The following is a 19,727-nucleotide window of genomic DNA, read 5'->3' on the forward strand; positions in this document are numbered from 1 at the left end:
CAAGAATAGGATTCCTGCAATTAGTCCCAAAATGAGGGGAAGTCCGCCAAAAATCGAATGGACGAAGTCTGGAAAAATACCCAGTATGGCTTTGAATGGTGTTAATGCCATTGAAAATACTGTCTTAAATACTTTTGAGACTCCACTGGTATCAGAAATATTTAAGATTTCATTCAGGATTTCTGCGAAATGTATGGGGGAATTAGTTGATAACAAGGAGTGAATCTCTGCAGTCGTCCTTGCGACCAGGAGATCATACGTTTCCTTTGATGACGTGAGTCTGGTCGGCGTCTGAAGAAGCACTGTTTTCATTCTGCTTAAAGTATCTATTCGAATAGAAGTAATTTTCAAGTTAGGCCATGCCCTTGCCTCCCTGTCTGGAAAGGAGCTGGGGAACAATGAGTGTCCACAGCACATGACCTTCGCAGTCGTAGTTATGAGATAAGGAATCCCGGGTAGAAGACTACAACATCTGCGATCCACAATTAGAATGTAACTCCCGTTATAGAGTCTTTTAAAGAATGGTTCTATCTCTGTTGCAGGTGCGCCTAGCTGGTGACATGAAAGGTTATTTGAGTTCCCTTCACAGGCTCCATGCAAACTAATTCCATTACACAGAAGTGTATTGCTTAGTGACATCGCACAATTATTGCCACTAAGAAACACTTTCTGTCCTTTATTACTGACACATGCATGTGAATAGGGCAAGTTCCATGTTGTCTTAATGTACCCTTTTCCCAATTTTTCGTACATGCCAGCCTGTATATATTTTTGGCAGTATTGAAACCTGAAGGTTGATATTGGAATATTAATTATCCCATGTATTATCCATTCGCTGACAGGTCGTTCTGACATTGTCACTGGTAATCTCTCGAGTTTCTCAATGCTCAGGATTGTATAATCAGCACCCTTCTGTGCCATACTGACTTGTTTATCAGTAAGGTTAAAGATATTGAATAGTGACGTTGTGTTGATTAAACGCCAAGGCACATAGCCTGAACGCAGATTTTGTAACGTCCAGCCAAGCTGTACAATAGAACGCAATTGAGACTGACCGTGTTGTAACAACAGTAAGTCTTGCGATATTATGTCGATTGCTGAAGACACAATGCTGTCCAGAGAAAAAATTCTGGAGGACAGAGTCATTAACCCATTGTCCACTACAGAAAGTGATTTTTCCAAATTAATACGGTCAATTTCCCGTATACTTTCTGCTGTCTCAATTTGAGTCACCTTTCAGGCCTCGCTGTAAGCTGCATATACAGAGGCTGCTATGAAACGTTTTTGACGCTATTTGCGCGGTCCCATAATGAAATCACGCAAGTCAGCACCATCAGTAAGTAAAGTTAGGTGTTGCTTAATTTCTGCCAGTGTAGAAGTTTGTAGCCATTGAAGGCAGAGTTTGCCCACACTGTAGGTGGTGATTATCCCTGGGTGTTGTCTTTGGGAATATCTAGGGTCTGGCCTGGTCAATGTGAACCCCTGTGTTTTGTTCAGGAATCTGTCTTGACAGTTATTAGTATCTGTGGGCCAGATTAACCATTGTTTCCAATCATGATGTGTTCTGTTTTGGTTTAATACATAGTTTACATCTATCTCTTCATCTGTAGAGCTATTGCTGTTCATAGTTGGCTTCAGAATAGACGGTTTATTTAAGTCTTTGATTTTGGCTAGGCCAAGACAGGTAGTTTGTTGAACAGTGTCATTCAAAAATATAATTTGTTCTGGGATCATGCAGGCTCTAAACAATGATTCTATACCTTGTACTTGCCATTCTTTTGTACCCCAAACACTTTTTACTTCAACATTTTTGTCCCAATAATCAAAACCAAAAGTATTCATTTGTTCAAAAAATGAGTCTGAATATATCAATTTCGTGTTTGTTAGCATGGTCTTTGTCCCTGTCTTATTTGACAATTTGAAATAAAATGTTTCAGCATTACTTGTGTTGAACCCTGAAAAGTATGAATATTTGTTATAAAAGGTTCTTGAGCTTCCTTTTGGAGGGGTTGCACAATGTTCCCATTGATTATAATTTAAAACATTTCTAGGTTGTGCCGATTTATGTAGAAAATGGTTACCATAGTGGTTGTAACAGTACATACTATCATAATTAGTCGAACCCTGCAAATAATCATGTTTGGTAAATTTAGCAGACATCACTAGGTCAGACATCATATTATTTATACTTTCAAAGTCCCAATCATCAGCAAATGAGCTTGGTTTTACAAAGTCACTCAATGAGATCTTGATTTGGTGTGGATATTTCAGGATTTCGACCGGACCATAAATTTCATAGTCAGTATTGTCCCATGCTACCCCACCCGGTATAGGATTGGCTGTGAAGTTAACTGAAGAAAGTTCTCTTTTCTCGACGTGTGAAGATGTGTGTGGCTTGAGGATCAAGTTGATTTTCTGACTTGCTGTGTCCATTTTAGCATATTTTCCCTCAATGAAGCGTCCCAAGCATAGTACCATGATGAGCCAAAGTATGAGGATAAATGCACCAAAGGCCACCCAAAATTCAATCCATGGAGAAATCAGATAGGTTTCTTTAAGTTGTTTCAAAAGTTCTTTAGCTTTATCTTTAAAGATTTGTGTTGATGGCTGTGTCTTTGATTCACTGAGGTCTTCAGAGGAATCATCGAAGTTTATGAAGTAGCCGGATGCAGTTCTGTCAATTGTTCCAATTGCTTCAGGATTACTGTTTCTTGCATATTCGTTTGTTACTTCATTGTAGGTTGGTGTGTCTGTACTAAATGTTTTTATTTGGGTTTTTAGAGGTCTGAGTTCCAATGCATTGTTGCATAGTCCTTGTAGTTGTTCTGTAGGCGTTTCGAATGTGATTAGCCTCTTAGTTTGGACCTCTGTATTTGTAGCAAACCTTGGTGTTCTACTACTTATCGGGAGTCCACTTGGCCTACTGTTTGTTATCGGCCACATGATTGTGGTTTTACCAGGTCGATGGATACAACTCGGTTCTCCTTTTTTCCAGCAAGCGGCGGTAGTACAACTGATCTTGTCCCGTTGATAGACAAGACAGGAACTGCTTTTCTGTAAGAAGGCCCAAATTCCTTCTTTACCGCAATCTTTTCTCTGACTAGATCCCCGACTTTTGGAATCCAGACAGGTCTTGCTGGGACAGGTGGTGGTTCTTCAGTGGTTGTTGGCTGCTGTTTCAACTTTATGTTGCTCAGGTCTTTTCTTGTTTCGTTTAAGTCCTGTAAAATAGCCAAACGATCTTTGATATCAAAGCTTTTTTCTTTCACCACTGAAGTCTGACTGTCAAGATCCAAGACCAACATCCTAGTTCCAAACAGTAATTCGTACGGACTGAATCCCTTCAGAGAATTTCTTGGCAGGTTGTTTAGACTACGTTGGACACTTATTAGATGTTTGACCCACCCAACTCCCGAACCTAATATCCTTTCCGTTATAGATAGCTTTATGCCTTGGTTTTTTCTTTACACCATCCCGTATCCCTCAGGAAGGAAGTGAGAAGAATCCCGCTGTGCTATGCTCATTTGGCCATGTTTCCCCACAGGCTTGAGGGCTAAAGTGAAAACATTGGTCAAACGTAGAATGCTCCTAGCGTATATGCCATTTAGACTCGCAAATCTTTGTATAACAGTCCAGACGTCAGCCGAGTGCTGGGGATCTACATTATAAGTGGAAACTAGCCTGTATATGTTAATCGGACGCTTTGCTTTTTACTGTTGATCCTTTCTGGAGTGAAACGCCACGGTAGTATACCGTTTCTCTCGCCACTGCGATCTCTGTTGCAGTCCGGGCATTTTTTTACAAATATGTGATGCTGCAGGCTCATGCCTGGCCACCAGTACACTGATTGTAATTCTTCCAGAGAATCTTTTAGTTTGAGGTATCTGAGACCCTCGCCCATATGTGCGTCTGCTATTAACAACGTTCTCCTGGCCTTGTTTGGAATTACTCTATCCCCCACTCCAGGGATTCGAGCAAAAGGGACGGAGTTTGCATCGATTATGTATGTATAATTGAGTGGATAGTTGATCGGTAGCGCTGAGCAGTCGCCTTTTGATGACGTTCTCACCGCCAGCACTGTTTCACCGTCAATGTATTTCACTGTACGCTTTTTTCGAGCTACGGAAGCCGATTTAGTTGCTACCGCTGTGGCTGTCTCAGCCAATGAATTTCATTGATATTGATATGAATTTCATCGATATTCCAGGCTGCCTGCAAGGGCTGCTTGGAAGCGCCGGAGCTGGATTTCTCAGCAGGAGAAAGCAGCGTCTCGTTCTCAGCGCGTCAGGAAGGCGGGGCTGCGCCAGCGGGGTCTGCTCTGCTCTTGGCTTCGGCAAGTCTGGCTGCTCCGATCTCGTCACCACCGCGTGTGTTTGCTTAAGGCAATACCGGTAATATTTATACCTGTAAGGTGCCGAGATTGACGTAAGGATGGACATAGATACGTCAATAAGGATGTCATATGAACTGGTCGTTAGCACATTCTTTTGCTGAAGTTCTCTGTGAAATCAAAACAATGTCCGCAGGGTTTTTCCCAGGTTGTCATAGGTTTGATTTGTTTTGAGAACTCCGTATGCCTTATCAGGGGCTGGAGGAATATTGCTTGTCTAATTAGATGGCAAGCGTTATGACCTAATCAGATAACACGTTCCTGTGCCGTGGTGTGGCTTAATCAGATAACGGTTTCTGCATCATGGGATGGCTGCTAGTTAACTTGTTAACCAGATCAGGGTCAGGAATAGGGGGATCGATACAGAACCTATAGGAATACATCACAATGCCCTCATATGGTTATAACAAATAATATCCTTATAAAGGCATAAGAATCAAATCCATATTTAGTCAAAGCGAATGCAGTCCAAATACAGCAAGGCTACTCCCATAGACTCCTAGAAAGTACAACGCGTTCTTTAAACAAACCAAGCCTCCAGCAGCCCGGGAATTCCCCCTGCTTTTGTTTTGATTTGCACAAGAACTCCTGGAGTCCAGAAAGAACTGATAGTTCTTAGTGACGTCTTATGTCCAACCTTAAGTCAAACTCTGCACCTTTCAGGTATAAATATACCAACACTTGCCTTTAGCATTCACACGGTGGTTTGGAGCAGAGCGGCTATCTACTTGCCCGACGCCCAGCTGATGCGAGTGCTGAAGGAAGCCCACCCTCCCATTGACGCACTGAGAGAGACGCTGTCTTTTCTCCTGCGGAGAAATCCAGCTCCAGTGTTTCCAGTTACCCTTGCGGGTTGCTGGGAGATCGAGTCCTGAGAGAGAGATACAAGACCTCCTACATTCTATGACCAAGGTACGGAGCTGATTAAAACCTTAAGAGAATTCTTGAAGCAGATTCTTGGCAAAACTATCTTAACTTACTTACTCCTTTCCACGTATTAGGCTTAGGTCAGGTACACCGGGGTAGGCTTATTTTAGAAACACCAGTTGAGCACGTTTAGTCAACCTTTTATCGTTGTATGTATTTTATGTATTTTATCCATTTTAAGTATCATATGGCTCAGAAACCATATCAATGCTTTTACAGTATTATTTCATAATATTCATTTTACTGTACGCACTTTACTTTATGACAAGTATTGCAATTGTGGCAATTCACTTCTCTTGCATGAGAAAGAGGACTGCTCAATAAATAACTTTTTTTTTTTTTTTTTTTTTGCAGAGTTTTATATAGCGCGAACTAGAACCGAACCGAATCAGTTATCAGAGCGCTTTACATAGCACCAGTTACGTTACATGAGGACACGCTTTCATTTTAGGCACGGGGAGATTAAGTGATTTGCTCAGAATCACAGGGAGTTTTTGGCATCGTTACCGAGACTCGAACCGAGTTCCCCAGGTCCGAGGTCGAGCGCCTTAACCATTAGGCCAACCCCTCTCCCCTTTTATTGAAAACGCCCTTCTCTCTATTTCTCTGCACTCCTGGTGAAATTAAGGATGCACAATTGACTGAGTAAAATAGCTGTCTATTGTTTTCACTAAGCATGGGCGGATTTTGCGAATTGGCAATCCGCGAAATTACGTATTTACGGATTCGCAATCCGCAAAATCCGCGAACGTTCGCGAATTTTGTGGATTCCTTTTTTTTTGTGTTCGCAAGTGTTTCTGACATTTCGCAAGGTTTTTTTACCAATTGGCAAACGCGAACTTACTTGTCGGGTAGCAACGGTCGCGACCATGTTGTTTCTACGTCTGGTTCATCACAGCACCCTCTGTTACACCACTGCCACCCTCTGTTTCACCACTGCCACCCTCTGTTTCACCACTGCCACCCTCTGGCTCACCCATGCCACACTCTGGCTCACCCATGCCACCCTCTAGTTCATCACTGTAGATTATGGGGGGAAAAGCACACCTGCCCTGCCTCAACTGACATGAATGAATTAGGGGCTGATTAATGTGTCACTGAATTTGAACTTCCAGGCTGGCACCTGCTTCCTTATCTGTAATTGCTTTCTGTTGCAGTGTAATTTTTTTAACAGGACCTTTGTTGTATACTTGTACCTATTCTCTGAGCCTGCTGTGAGGGTCAGAGCAGGGTCATAGAATAGTTGCAAGCAGGCAACTGAACTCTGAAGGGGGCCCTCAGGAAGCACTACAGGGAATGGTTACTAATGATAAGATTGAACTTTTGCACCTGCTGAGTGCTTTCAGTTTTGCAAAAATCCAAATATCCAGTAGCATCCACAAAAAGTAATCCTTCCAGGTCAAGATCCAAATACAAGCTGACCAGCACATGAAGAAAGTACTGGGAGGAGCCTGCTGGACAGGAACAGGAAGTTGGAGACTGTGGGGCACTTCCTTCCTCCCACCCCCCCCCCCAAATGGACTCCTTGCAAAAAAAAGTGCAGGCAAATGTCAACCTGAGGAGTTATTCTGATAAAAATCATAATTTTCAAGGTTTATGCTGCCTGCTGGGGGATTTCTTGTGCGAAATTGCAAATTTTGCAATCTCGCAATTGCGAGATTGTCGCTGCCCGCCGCATCTACGTGTTCGAAAGTGTTTACTCCCGCAAAATTGTATAGTATTCTAGTTGGCAAGTGCGACCAAGCAAAAAATCCGCTTCGCATGGATTTACGAATTTTCGGCAAGTTCGCGAGAGTTCGCGGATTGCGAATTTGCCAAAAATCCGCAAAATCCGCGAGCGGAACAGATTTTACGCCCATGCTTAGTTTTCACACGAGCCTGGCGATATACTCTTTATTCTGAGGGAGCAAAGTTGTCATGTGTATGCGGTTGTCAGAAACTAATCCCTTCTTTACTAATCAGGAAAGTTACCTCCTTCCTGAACATTCGAGAAAGTTTCTAGTAACGTATGAGCTAGCTGGCAAACCTAATTAAGTCTAACATATTCAGTAGAGACGTAGATGACCTCAGTCCTACGTCTAAACTATCGTTTATGTTATTCTAATGCGCAGAGCCTATTGGGAATATAGGAACTACACTACAGAGGAGTATAGCTTGGCGTCTAGGTTCCATAAGGTTATTGGCCTATAGGAGGCACAGCATTTGGGGAGCCTTTTCAGGTTTGGGAATCACTGAAATCACGGCTTCTGACATAGTACCAGAAGTTGCACCGTCTTCTTCCATTTTCTTAAAAAGGTTTATGAGATGGGGAGAAAGGTCCGGGGCAAATGTCTTGTAAAAAAGAGCTGTGTAGCCATCAGGCCAAGGGCCTTTATGAGGTTTCAAGGCCTTGATGGCCAAGGTGACATCCTCTATGGTAATAGGAGCAGTGGGGCGGTCATTCCACGCATCAGATACCTGGGGCAAAGGTAGTGACTGGAGATATTCCTGTTGGACTTCCCCATCTAAGGATTCCCCGGGATAGAGGTCCCTGTAAAAGGTCCCAAAGGGTCCAGCCTTATCATTCGTCCTCCGAGGGGCCCAAAATACCACCTATGTACTCTCTCTTTCGTTTGTCCTTTAATTGTCTGGCCAGATGTTTACCAACTTTGTTGCCCTGAGTGTAAGACAGGTATCACAATGTAAGAAGGGTGAATTCTGCTCTGTTATCATAAATGGCCCTTAGTTTACCTCTGAGAACTACGAGATGATGAAGTGTTTGCCTTATGGGGTTCACTTTATGGGTATGCCCAAGAGTGGAGAGGTTGTTGAGGGCCTGAGACAAGGTGAGGCATTCACCCCAGAGTACAGCCTTCATAGTGTTCCAGCTAGTGAACTCCGAGGTGTCTTCTGGTGAGTTAACCTTAAAGAAGTCTTAACTTTACGACTACTTAACTGAGGAAAATCCTAATTTTAAGACTTTTGGTATTCACAGAAGGCATTTAGGAGGGGAGAGCTAGAACACATCTTGCTGCTCGGAAAACCAATCTCAATGAGGCTGCCAGAATGGTCACTGGAATAAAGAAATTTGATCACATTTCTCCTGCAGTCAAAGAACTCAACTGGCTACAAATAGAAATGCGGGTGAACTTCAGAACAGCCTGCCTCACCCACAAAGCCCTTCACATAGGAAAACCCAAATATCTGGTGGCCAAACTCAAAAAAAAGTCAGAACAGGAACCTCAGAAGTTCCAACATCCTACTTCTTATCCCACTAAAATCACGACAACAAAAAAACGCGACCAGGTACTTCGCCGAAAATACGCCCAAAATATGGAACTCTATCCCACCCACATCATAAGTATTCCCTCCCTCGCTAAATTCAAAAGTCAGCTTAAAATCCTTTTCCTCGATCGATCTCTAGCGAACAGATAGAAGCAGGTGAAGTGCTGAAAGTGACACTGCTCCTCTCGGGATGCGAGTTAACAAGGCCCTGAAAAGGAACTCTTCAACATTGCCTTTACAATTACTCTTATCCGGAATGTATTGCTTTATTGTACTTTGTTCTGCTCTCTTTTGCTCTGCTCTGTAACTGTTGTGAAGCGCTCAGATACCCTCCGGTCAGGCTAGCGCTATATAAAACTACATCTACGACCTCATTCTCACAAATAAGTTTGATTTAGTGATCCTCATGGAAACTTGGTTAAACAACTCATCCCATCCCATCTTAGATCTACTACTCCCGCCTAGTCACAATATAATACGACTACACAGACCAGTGAAAACGGGTGGTGGAATAGCATGCATCTACCACAATACGTTATCATTCCGTCAATTGTAAACAATAGATGTAACAACATGTGAATATCTTAGCATTAATATCGCTTGCAACAACAAAGATATTTGTAATCTACATGCCTTCGATCACCCTTCAAGTGATAACCCGGAGTTCATCGAACAAATCTTGGAAATCCTAACAATAAATGTTAATCTTCAAGGACTACAGATCTTCTTGGCTGGTTTTAATCAGCACTGGAATGACCTAAATGACCCTCAGCGAATATCTTAAAATCCGTCCTAATAAACCATGAGATGTCCCAAATCTGTAACAGTACCACACACTATAAGGGAGAGACTATGGTCATTATCATCTCTAAGTCAGACAATATCTCCTTAGAATCCAATACCCCATGTGATTGTTCAGCCCATTATTGCATCACCTTCCTCATCAACTTAAAGCAGATCCCAAGGAATGGACAACCAAAGAAAATCAAACAGTGGAAAAGGAATCGTAATATTATAAACCACACTGATCTAACCACTCTATGCAACAACACTTGATCCCACAGGCCAACATGGAGGATGTCAACGACTTCACAGACTATTATAATACTTTGATACGAGAAGTCATGGACTCTATCTCTCCCCTACAACAGAAACACATCTCCATCAAAAACTCAAACCGTTGGTTTAACGACAACTTAAACATAGAAAGAGGCAATCTAAGAGCGTCAGAAAGAGCGTGGGCAGACTCCACATCAATGGAATCTCTAAAACGCTTAAGATCAATGAGGAACACATACAATCGAAGAGTAAGACAGGCAAAAGCTAATTTTATCAGAACCCAACTCGACCAGGCCCGAACTAGGCCCAAAAAACTATTCAAAATAGTCCAATAGCAATCACTTAACACAGCAAACCCCGTAGACGCCGGACTCAGAAACCTATGAAATTGCGAAGACCAAACCACCTTCTTCAAGAGCAAAAGAATCAAGATAGACAACAAGCTTCAACTAGTGGAAGGCCTACTACCGGCCCTCCCAGTCAACCTATCTCACAAATCCCAATCTAAGGAAGGAATGGAACCACCTGGGCTCACCTCCAAAAATATTGCCACTTGGAACGCCTTCTCCACAATGAGCGAATAAGAAAGCTACACTATTCTCTCATCTTAAAACCCATCTAATCATTTCAGGGACCCTCTACCGCCCAGCATATTCGAAGGGATCAAAACCTGTATCCTCCCACTATGGTCAAAGACTGTAAACACCTATCTACGCCAATGCACTATTCCAGATTGCATAAAAATCAGTCAAGTAACACCCATTCTAAAAAGACCTACGGCAGACTGCTCTGACCCTAACAACTTGTGCCCATCTCCAACATCCCTACTCTGGCTAAGCTCCTAGAGAAATGTGTACAGAAACAATTCTGTAATCAAAAGTTTCAACTACTCGATCAATTCCAATAAGGCTTCCATCAAGATCACAGCACAGAATCAGCCCTTACTCATATTGTAGATGACATACTAAAAATGCTGGAAGAGAACGAATCATGCCTTCTAATATTGCTTGATTTATCTGCTGCCTGTGACACCGTCAAACATGACACCCTACTAAAAGTACTGGAACTAAGAATGGGCTTATCATGGGCCGTTTTACAATGGTTCACTTCTTGCCTCCAAAACAGATACTTAAGAGTCAAAATGAATCAATCTCTATCTAAGTCACATGCAATAACTCTTGGTGTTCCTCAAGGATCCACTCTCTTCCCCATTCTCTGTAACCTATTCCTGGAACCACTAGCAAACCGCCTAAAATCATCCACTTCCATATGTATGTGGATGACACCCAGCTATATCTCAAAATTGCCTCTCCGGATTACATTATATCCCTCAACTTCATCGTACAAAATACACACCTCTGGCTCACCGTTAATCACCTCAAACTCAACGCTGATAAAACAGAATTTCTTCTCATCTCTCCACCAAATAACAGCATCAAGATGGATCTGTGGCTGAATCATCTTACATCTCTCAAATGCTCGCCCCACATCATAGACTCTGCCAGATCCTTAAAATTACATTAGACAAACACCTACATATGCAGGGTGTTAATGCTGCCACCAAAGGAGCAAATTACCAACTGAGCATTCTGTGGAAACTGAAACCATATCTGCCACATGAAGATCTAAGCTAGAGTTCCAAGCCCTAGTCTTACCCAGATTGGATTACGGTAGTGCCACACTATGTGGCCTACCTAAATACAAACTAGCACCTTTAAGAGCCTCTCTCAATGCAGCAGCAAGACGTCATCGGAACTAAAAGAAATGCACACATCTCACCAGCCCTAAAATTTTTAAATTGGCTATCATATGAAACTAGAAGCCAACTGAAAATTGCCTGCATGACGAACAAAGCATTACACTTCAACACACCCAGTTACCTGGCTCAAAAACTAGAAAAATCAGCAGGCAGCAGATCCATTCGTAGTGCCCTCATCTTGTTGCAGAAACCCCAACGAACCCTCAAAAAGAAAACTGGGGCTAGAGCATTCGCGACTGTCGCTTCCAAGATTTGGAACTCTTTACCGCCGAACTTCGACTACTGTCCTCCACCTACGCCTTCAAAAGAGAAGCCAAATCATACCTACTGTCTGAGGGCCAGATGTAGGAAGGCAAATACCGGTCGGTAATGGCCGATTTCGGCCGTTACCGACCGGTATTTGGTTTTTGATATGTAGGGGGCCTAAAATTTACAGAATCTGTAAATTTACTTATTTTGGTAGATTTACCGATTTGGTAAAATACTGAATCGGTACATTTACCGATTCTGTAAATCTAGATGTAGGTGGAACTGAAAACAGTGCCACAGGCCCTTTAGAATTCGTTATTTACCACTAAATACTTGTTGGTGGTAAATAACGAATTCCTGTGTATATGCACATCTGTGCATGTACACCTGTGCCATGTGGCACACATACATGCCCTAAGGCCATGTATGTGTGTCACATGGCACACAAGCCAGAATCAGGGGTGCAACAGGGTGTCAAATTGACACCCTGTCCCCCTTGACAATTCGGTAATTTTACCGAAACAGTATTTACCGATTCGGTAATTGACTTTGATTCCTATGGGCCTCAAGACCCATAGGAATCAATGGCAATTACCGAATGGGTAAATACCGATTCGGTAATTACAGAATCATACCGATTCGGTAATTAAATCGGTAAAAATACCTACATCCGGATTGCCAGTTCTTAAATACCGAATCGGTATGATTCGGTATTTAAGAATCGGTAATCTGTGATTACCTACATCTGGCCCTAAATTCCTACACTAAATCAACTTATCAATGCCATTGAATAGATTCAGATTGCAATTTATGTAGACTACCCTGCCCAGCACTGGCTGTATTATTCTCCATCTACAGTTAGCCTATTCTAAATTGCTGATTTGTTAGTCTCTCACGCATATGTTTGCATGTTGATCAGACCAAGTGCTAATCATGTTATCTCCAAGTAAAGCACTCTGATACCCTCGAGGGTCAAATTTGCGCTATACAAATCTATCTAAATAAATACATTAAGGGCCAGATGTAGGTAGCCAAATACCGGTCGGTAACGGCCGAATTCGGCCGTTACCGACCGGTATTTGGCTACCGAGATGTAGGGGCAGGTAAACTGGGCAAATCGGTAATTTTACCGAATCTGTAAATATACCGGTCGGTAAATTTACCGACCGGTATTTTTACAGAATCGGTAAAATTGATATGTAGGTGGGACTCTTCTGAGTCCCACAAGGCCTAAGAAATCGGTATTTTACCATCAAATTCAATTTGATGGTGAAATACCGATTCAGGTGTGCATGCACATGTGTGCATGCACACCTGTGCCATATGACAGGCAGACCTGCCCTTAGGGCAGGTCTGCCTGCCATATGGCCCCGAACCTTTTTTGGGGGTGCTAGAGGGTGTCAAAGTGACACCCCCTGCACCCTTGCCAAAAATCGGTATTTACCGATCGGTAAATACCGACCAGTAATGCCCCATTCATTCCTATGGGCTTCAAAGCCCATAGGAATGAATGGAGCATTACCGGTCGGTATTTACCGAATCGGTAAATACCGATTCTTAACGATTCGGTAAATGGAACATCTGGATGTTCCTACATACCCCCACTTCTTATTTACCGATTCTTAATTACCGAATCGGTAAAATTCGGTAATTAAGAATCGGTAAATAAGTTTTACCTACATCTGGCCCTGAATAAATAAACCCTACCAGGGAGCGAATGATTTCTGGCAACCACTGATCATGACAACCCTCATGTATATATCAGGACCCTTCCTCTCATGCTTACTTGTTCTCAGGGAAATATACAGAGAATACAAGGTATTATTCAGGCACGCTCCTACAATGCAAACTCTGCTTTGCATGTATCTAGACTGTAGAGTCACGAATCCCCCCAAGGGACAATCCAACCCAAAAAACTAGCGGGAGAGAATGTAGGACCAGTCTCGAGTACAAACTGAATACCCCTCATGGAGACGTCAGACCACTGTTTGTTTCAGCATGCAGGGACCTTCAGTGTCAGCTGAAGCGCCTGCTCTGCTAGACCTATGAGATGCTGATCATTTATAATAGAAAGAATCTATGTATAGATTAGCAATGTTATGGATATGTAGATCGCCCTCTCACTCCATGGATGAAGATAGAACATTTGTAAATGTGTGCACCGAGGAGTTATACTAAGTGTTCGAGGGGTCCAGATGTGTAAACAGTAGAAGTTTCAGATAAACTAATCCAGCATTGTCACTCAAGTGAATATGTGCAAAAGGCCACAGCAGAAATGTTATTTTGCAAAAAAGGATAACTTCTGAAAATGTACAGCTCTACTATATAGCCCTAACCCAGGCACATAACACTCCTTGACTCCACACAGGTTCCGCAGCAACCATTCTCCTGGTAGCAACAACTGTCATCTGGTCCATTATTTGAAAGAGGAGAAACCACCCCTCTAATCCTGCTCAACCTTCAGTCGTCCTTGAACCCCATCTTCCAAGGCACCCTCATCACAAGACTCTAGGACTCAGGAATCCAAGGGCCTGCCAGACTATCCTCTTTCACCTCTAGACACAAGAAGCTCATCTATGGAGTACCCGGAGTTCCTACCTCAACCCAACCATGTCAAAAGGTTTCAAGGCACCGCTCAGCCACATCATAAGAACAGATGGCAACAACATTGTGTCCTATGATGATGACATTCGCTTAACCTCTACCTCCCCAACACAAACAACATCATCAAGACAAACTTCACTACCTGCATTTCCAAAACATGGCCAACTGGATGAAGGAAATTTGTCTCAAACTCAACACAGACAAAAGAGAGCTTGAAAAAAATTAAAACGGAGATCCTGTTGTTTGGAAAGAAGAATGTCCCCTGGGACTCTTCCTGGTGGCCACCTGACCTGGGTTCCACCCCCAAAGACTACTCTAGAAACTTCAGCATCTTCCTTGATGACAAACTCATGATTAACAAACAGGTCAACACTGTGATCGCATCCTGCTGCCACATCCTCAGAATTCTTTGCAAAATTTTAAAATGGCTCCATATGCACACAAGATGAGTTGTCAACCAGAACCTAATGACAGACTCAATGTGGCCAACACACTCAATTTAGCCATCTCTAACTAAGTCACACAAAGTTTAAAAACCATCCAAAATGCCCCTAACAGACTAATCCTAGATGTCCCCAGAAGAGCTCACATCACTCCTTCCCTCTCTGAACTAGACGGGATACCCATCCAGAGATGTTGCAAATACAAACTGTTTGTCCATGCCTATAACCCTCCATAACACAACACCAGCATACTTCAGCGATAAACTTCACCTCTACCACCTCTCACTCCCTCACTTGAATCCCCGGCATCCACAGAAGCAAGACAGGAGGGCACACATTCTCCCTAATCTCTGCCCAAAAATGTGTCAAACTTCCTCCACACATCAGGTTTGCCACACCACTTCTCAACTTTCAAAAGAAACTGAAGACTGGCTATTCAACTAGGAGGGTGGACTACGGAAACACCCTCTACGCCGGAACCACAGCCAAACTTCAGAAAAGACTCCAACGCATCCAGAATGCCTCCGCACGACTCATCCTGGACATCCCCCGACACAGCCACATCTCCGGACACCTGAGAGACCTGCACTGGCTCCCCGTCAGCAAGAGGATCACGTTCAGACTCCTCACCCACGCACACAAGGCCCTCCACGACCTGGGACCCAAGTACCTCAACAACCGCCTGACCTTCTACACTCCCACCCACCAGCTACGTTCCACCAGCCTCGCCCTATTTATTTATTTATTTATGCGATTTTATATAGCGCGAACTTTACCCGAAGGTGTCAGAGCGCTTTACATAAGGACCAGTTGAAAAACATAAGGACTGAGGATTACATGCGTTACATAAAGGGTTACAAACAGAAAAAAATTGCAAATGTACAAGATGTAAAGTCACACAAGGAGATGCATATACAGATGACTGGATATACTCTAAGAGTCACATAGGAATGGTAGATGGTACAAAGGTCTACTGCATATACATGTGATTAGAGTTATCTCTATATACATAGGCAAGGGATACAAATGGATATACTCTATGAGTCACATAGGAATGGTAGAGAGTACAAAGGTCTACTGCATATACTAGTGATTAGAGTTATCTCTATATACATAGGGAAAAGATATGACTGGATATACAGTAAGAGTCACATAGGAATGGTAGATGGTACAAAGGTCTACTGCATATACTAGTGATTAGAGTTATCTCTATATACAGAAAAGCAGAGTTCCATAAGTGGGGTCGGAGGGGGGATGCAGTCACAGCACAAAGGGAGGGTAGGAGGGATGCAAGGGTATGGAGAAAAGGCAAAGCAATAAAGGGAAGAAACATTAGAGGATCATCAACGGGGAGAAGGGTTAAAGGACGAGGGAATAGATGGAGGGTCAGAGTCCATAGAAAAGTGTCCGAAATCAGCAGCAAAATGGCGGCCAGGACAGAACAAAAAGTAAAGAAGTCCAGGTGGTACGGCTGCCCGTCACCCACCAGCAGCATGTTGCCCAGGTGGGAGATGAAGCTGGAGGCAAGCCGCAGGCGCGTCTCGCTGTTGGAGAGCTTGCGGTCGGCGGATGAGGGTGCGCAAGGTGGTGAAGGCCATGTTGACGCTGTAGGTGCGGTCGCGCGTTGGCCGTGTGGCGCTGGCACGGCAGTTGGTGGGTTGTGTGTGGATTCATCCACCCTGGAAGTTGTGTGGGAATCGGCAATTGGCGGCGGGCCGGCAGGGGGGCAAGCAGTGTGGAATTCGGGAGCAATGCAGCTCCCGAAGGTCGCCGCCGGCCGCCATCTTAAAGTCATGCAAGCGCTGGGAGGATTCCCCCGGTGGGGGTCGCCGCCAAGGTGAAGCTGTCTATTATGTCCCGTCAACTGCGAAAATCAGCGAAAGTCTCGGCAGGCTGGGAGAATGCAGGTCGCAATCCTACCTCCCAGCGGCGGCCGCAGTCGGTGGAATCCACGGCGAGGTGCCGCCCGCCATTTTGAGCGCCGCCGCCTCTCTCTCTTCACCACCTCAGGGAAATCGAACGTGTCCGCAAACTCAGGAGCGATCACTGTTGCTCCGCAAATGCCCCACTCGCTCCGCTACAGGTGGGGAACATGAGCGATAGAAAAGAAGGGCTGTAGCCGCCTAGAGCCGGGTTAGAGCAGCGCGTGGACCGGGAGCCGAGACGATCTACGTCCGCTCGGCTTCCGGATCCGGAAGGTTGCCTTGAGACCCCTCCGGGTGAGTAGCGCGCTATACAAATGCTATGATTGATTGGTTGGGCCAGTGGTCATGTTCCAGTATCTGGATATCCTTAGGGATGATCAATCAATCAATCAATCAATCAATCAATCAATCAAGGTATTTGAAAAGTGAGGATACTCCCCCATGAGGGTCTGAAGGCACTGAGGGGGGGTGCTGATCCGTCTGGGTGTTCAGTGGAAGAGACAGGTATTGAGGTATTTCCTGAACTGGTTCAATGACACAGATTGCCTGAGGTGGAGGGGCAGGCTGTTACACTTCTTGTCTGCGAGGTAGGTGATGGATCTTCCTCCAGTTTTAGTCTTGTGGATCCGTGGGACAGAGGCCAGGGCGAGTTGATTGGAGCGGTGTTGTCTGATGGGTGTGCGGTAAGCTAGGTGGTGGTTCAGATATTATTGTCCTTGTACGGCATGTGTGAGGAGATTGTTGGTGATTTTCTGGGTGATAAGGAGCCAGTGGAACTGTTGGAGGTACTGTGTCAAGTCATGTTATGTGGCTGCAGTCGGGATGTTGACATTCAGTCTGGCTCTGGCGTTTTAGACATCCTGTAATTTACTGATCTGTTTCTGGGTGATGCCGGCATAGATAGCATTGCCATAGTCAATTCTACTGGTGATGAGTTTGTGGATGACCTTCTTTAAGGATTCTCCGGAGAGCCATCTGAATGTCTTTTAAATCAGGCAGGGCGTGTGGAAACAGCATGAGGATACTCCGTTGATTTGTTGGTTAGTATGATGCCAAGGTAGTGAGCGTGGTCCATAGGGGTGGGACTGGTTCCTAGTGCAGCGGGGCCATCAGGAGTCATTGCAGGCTGAGGGAGTGTTGCCCTGGGTAAGTACTTCAGTCTTGTTTGAGTTCAACTTGAAAAAAACTATCTTGTAACCTGCTAGCAAAAAGCCTTCATTCCATTGTAAAAGTTGATTCTGGTGGCTGTGGGTTCATTGGTAAGGAAGTTGATCAGTTGGGTGTCGCTGGAGTTGATGTTGAGTTTGTGGCTTTTGACGATGGCTGCAAGAGGAGCCATGCAGATGTTGTAAAGGGAGGAGCTCAGGGATGAGCACTCGTACACTCCACAGCTGGTCTCTGTAGGTTCTGAGAGGATCAGAAATAGTCTGACTTGCTGAGTTCAGAGGGTCAGAGTGGATCCAGTCCAGTACCTTGTTGCAGATGTTCGCATTGTGAAGTCTTGTGATTAGGGTACGGTGGGAGATGGTGACAAAGGTGGCCCAAGAGGTCCAGTAGGGTGATAAGCTGTGCCATACAATTGCACATACCATAACATAACACAGCATTACATTACATAGCATAGCATAACATAACATAACATAACACAACATAACATTAAATAGTTCCTGTACACATCCTCGAAATTTGAAATTTAGCATAGCGAGACTGCCCTACTCTAGGTCAGGAGCATCAATTATTGATCACTCATGAGATCCTCACAAGGTTCAAAATATTTGAAGGAATAGTCAAAATGTCAAATTGGCGAAAGCATTAGTGTGCAAAATGCCCGACCCATGCTGTCTCAGGAGCTGATCTTGTTTCTCAGCTGTCCTCTGTATTTTTATTTACAGCCAGTCATGCTTCAAGACACCATCTTTGCAGACTGTCTAAGACCTGTCTAAATCATTCTTTCTAAAACACAGTCTCATGTAGGAGACAGAAGTGTCATTCTAAATCAGTCAGTTGGTTTGTGCAAGTGTGATATGTATGTGAGAAAGTATGAAAGCACTTAACTTGTTGATGGGTGTCTGAGTCTGTCATTGAGATGGGTGTGACAGTGTTAAAAAATAAAGAAAAAAGGCACTTAGCTTATTGATGCAGCTGCAGCTTCTTTAATGAGACAAAAAAAGACAAAAATAAACAAACAATGTTGTACTTTACATCTCCACATGGCCAATACCACAGCATACTTCTTTGTCCTTGCCAGCTTTTTCATTCATGATAAGACTGGCAGTGCTAGAACCAAAGCTATCCTGAGCTAGTCTGCTGCAGTCATTGCTTAGCATAATGAATGTTAGCACTCCTGCACCACCACCAGGGGAAAAACTGTTCCTTGGCGCAGCAGGCGGTCCACCTCTGATATGACTCTGTAAGTCATAATCGGCAAAAAGGTGAACAGCCAGTACTGTGACACCATAAGTCTGGAGGTCGCAAGACCGTCAGAGTCATATTCAGGCCCAGTCGTTCCCTGGCAGTGGAACCCCCAGCCTTTTCATGGCAGAGTCCCGTAATTAAAAAAAAATGTGGCACAAGAACAAAGAGGGTCCTACAGGGCCACCATGCCCCCCACACCATGGGAATACATTTGGGGGGCACAACATGTGCCTCCTTGTTTGTATTCTCTCCAGTTCCAACACAGCATGGTTATCACAGCTAATGCCATCCTGGAAATTTTGGGCCGGTCCCATTGAAATACCTGTTTTCAAGACACCGCCATGGGAATGGCTAAAGGACCACGGACATTATTAAAAGTTGCTCATTTTCAACTCGTTATACGGTCAGCGGTCCTTGCACGGGTTTGGCGTAGTGGTACCGACATTGAGTTGGCCCTCCTGCAACAAAGTCATAATCAGGCCCTAAGATTGTTCTAATCTCCGAATGAAGGGTTTGAAAAAAGACAGAGGATTGTTAAAATTCTGAAGGCCAAATGTAGAATGGAAAAGAGAGGAATAATACATAGGCAAATAACCTAAAGGTGTATATAAGATATGATTGTCTTAGGATTCTGCTTAAGTAATCCTCTGTGCCCATTGATCTTAATGTTTTCTAAGAAAAAATATTAAATA

This window comes from Lissotriton helveticus, chromosome 4_2 (genome assembly GCF_964261635.1).
Source record: "Lissotriton helveticus chromosome 4_2, aLisHel1.1, whole genome shotgun sequence".
In the NCBI taxonomy this organism is placed as follows: Eukaryota; Metazoa; Chordata; class Amphibia; order Caudata; family Salamandridae; genus Lissotriton; species Lissotriton helveticus.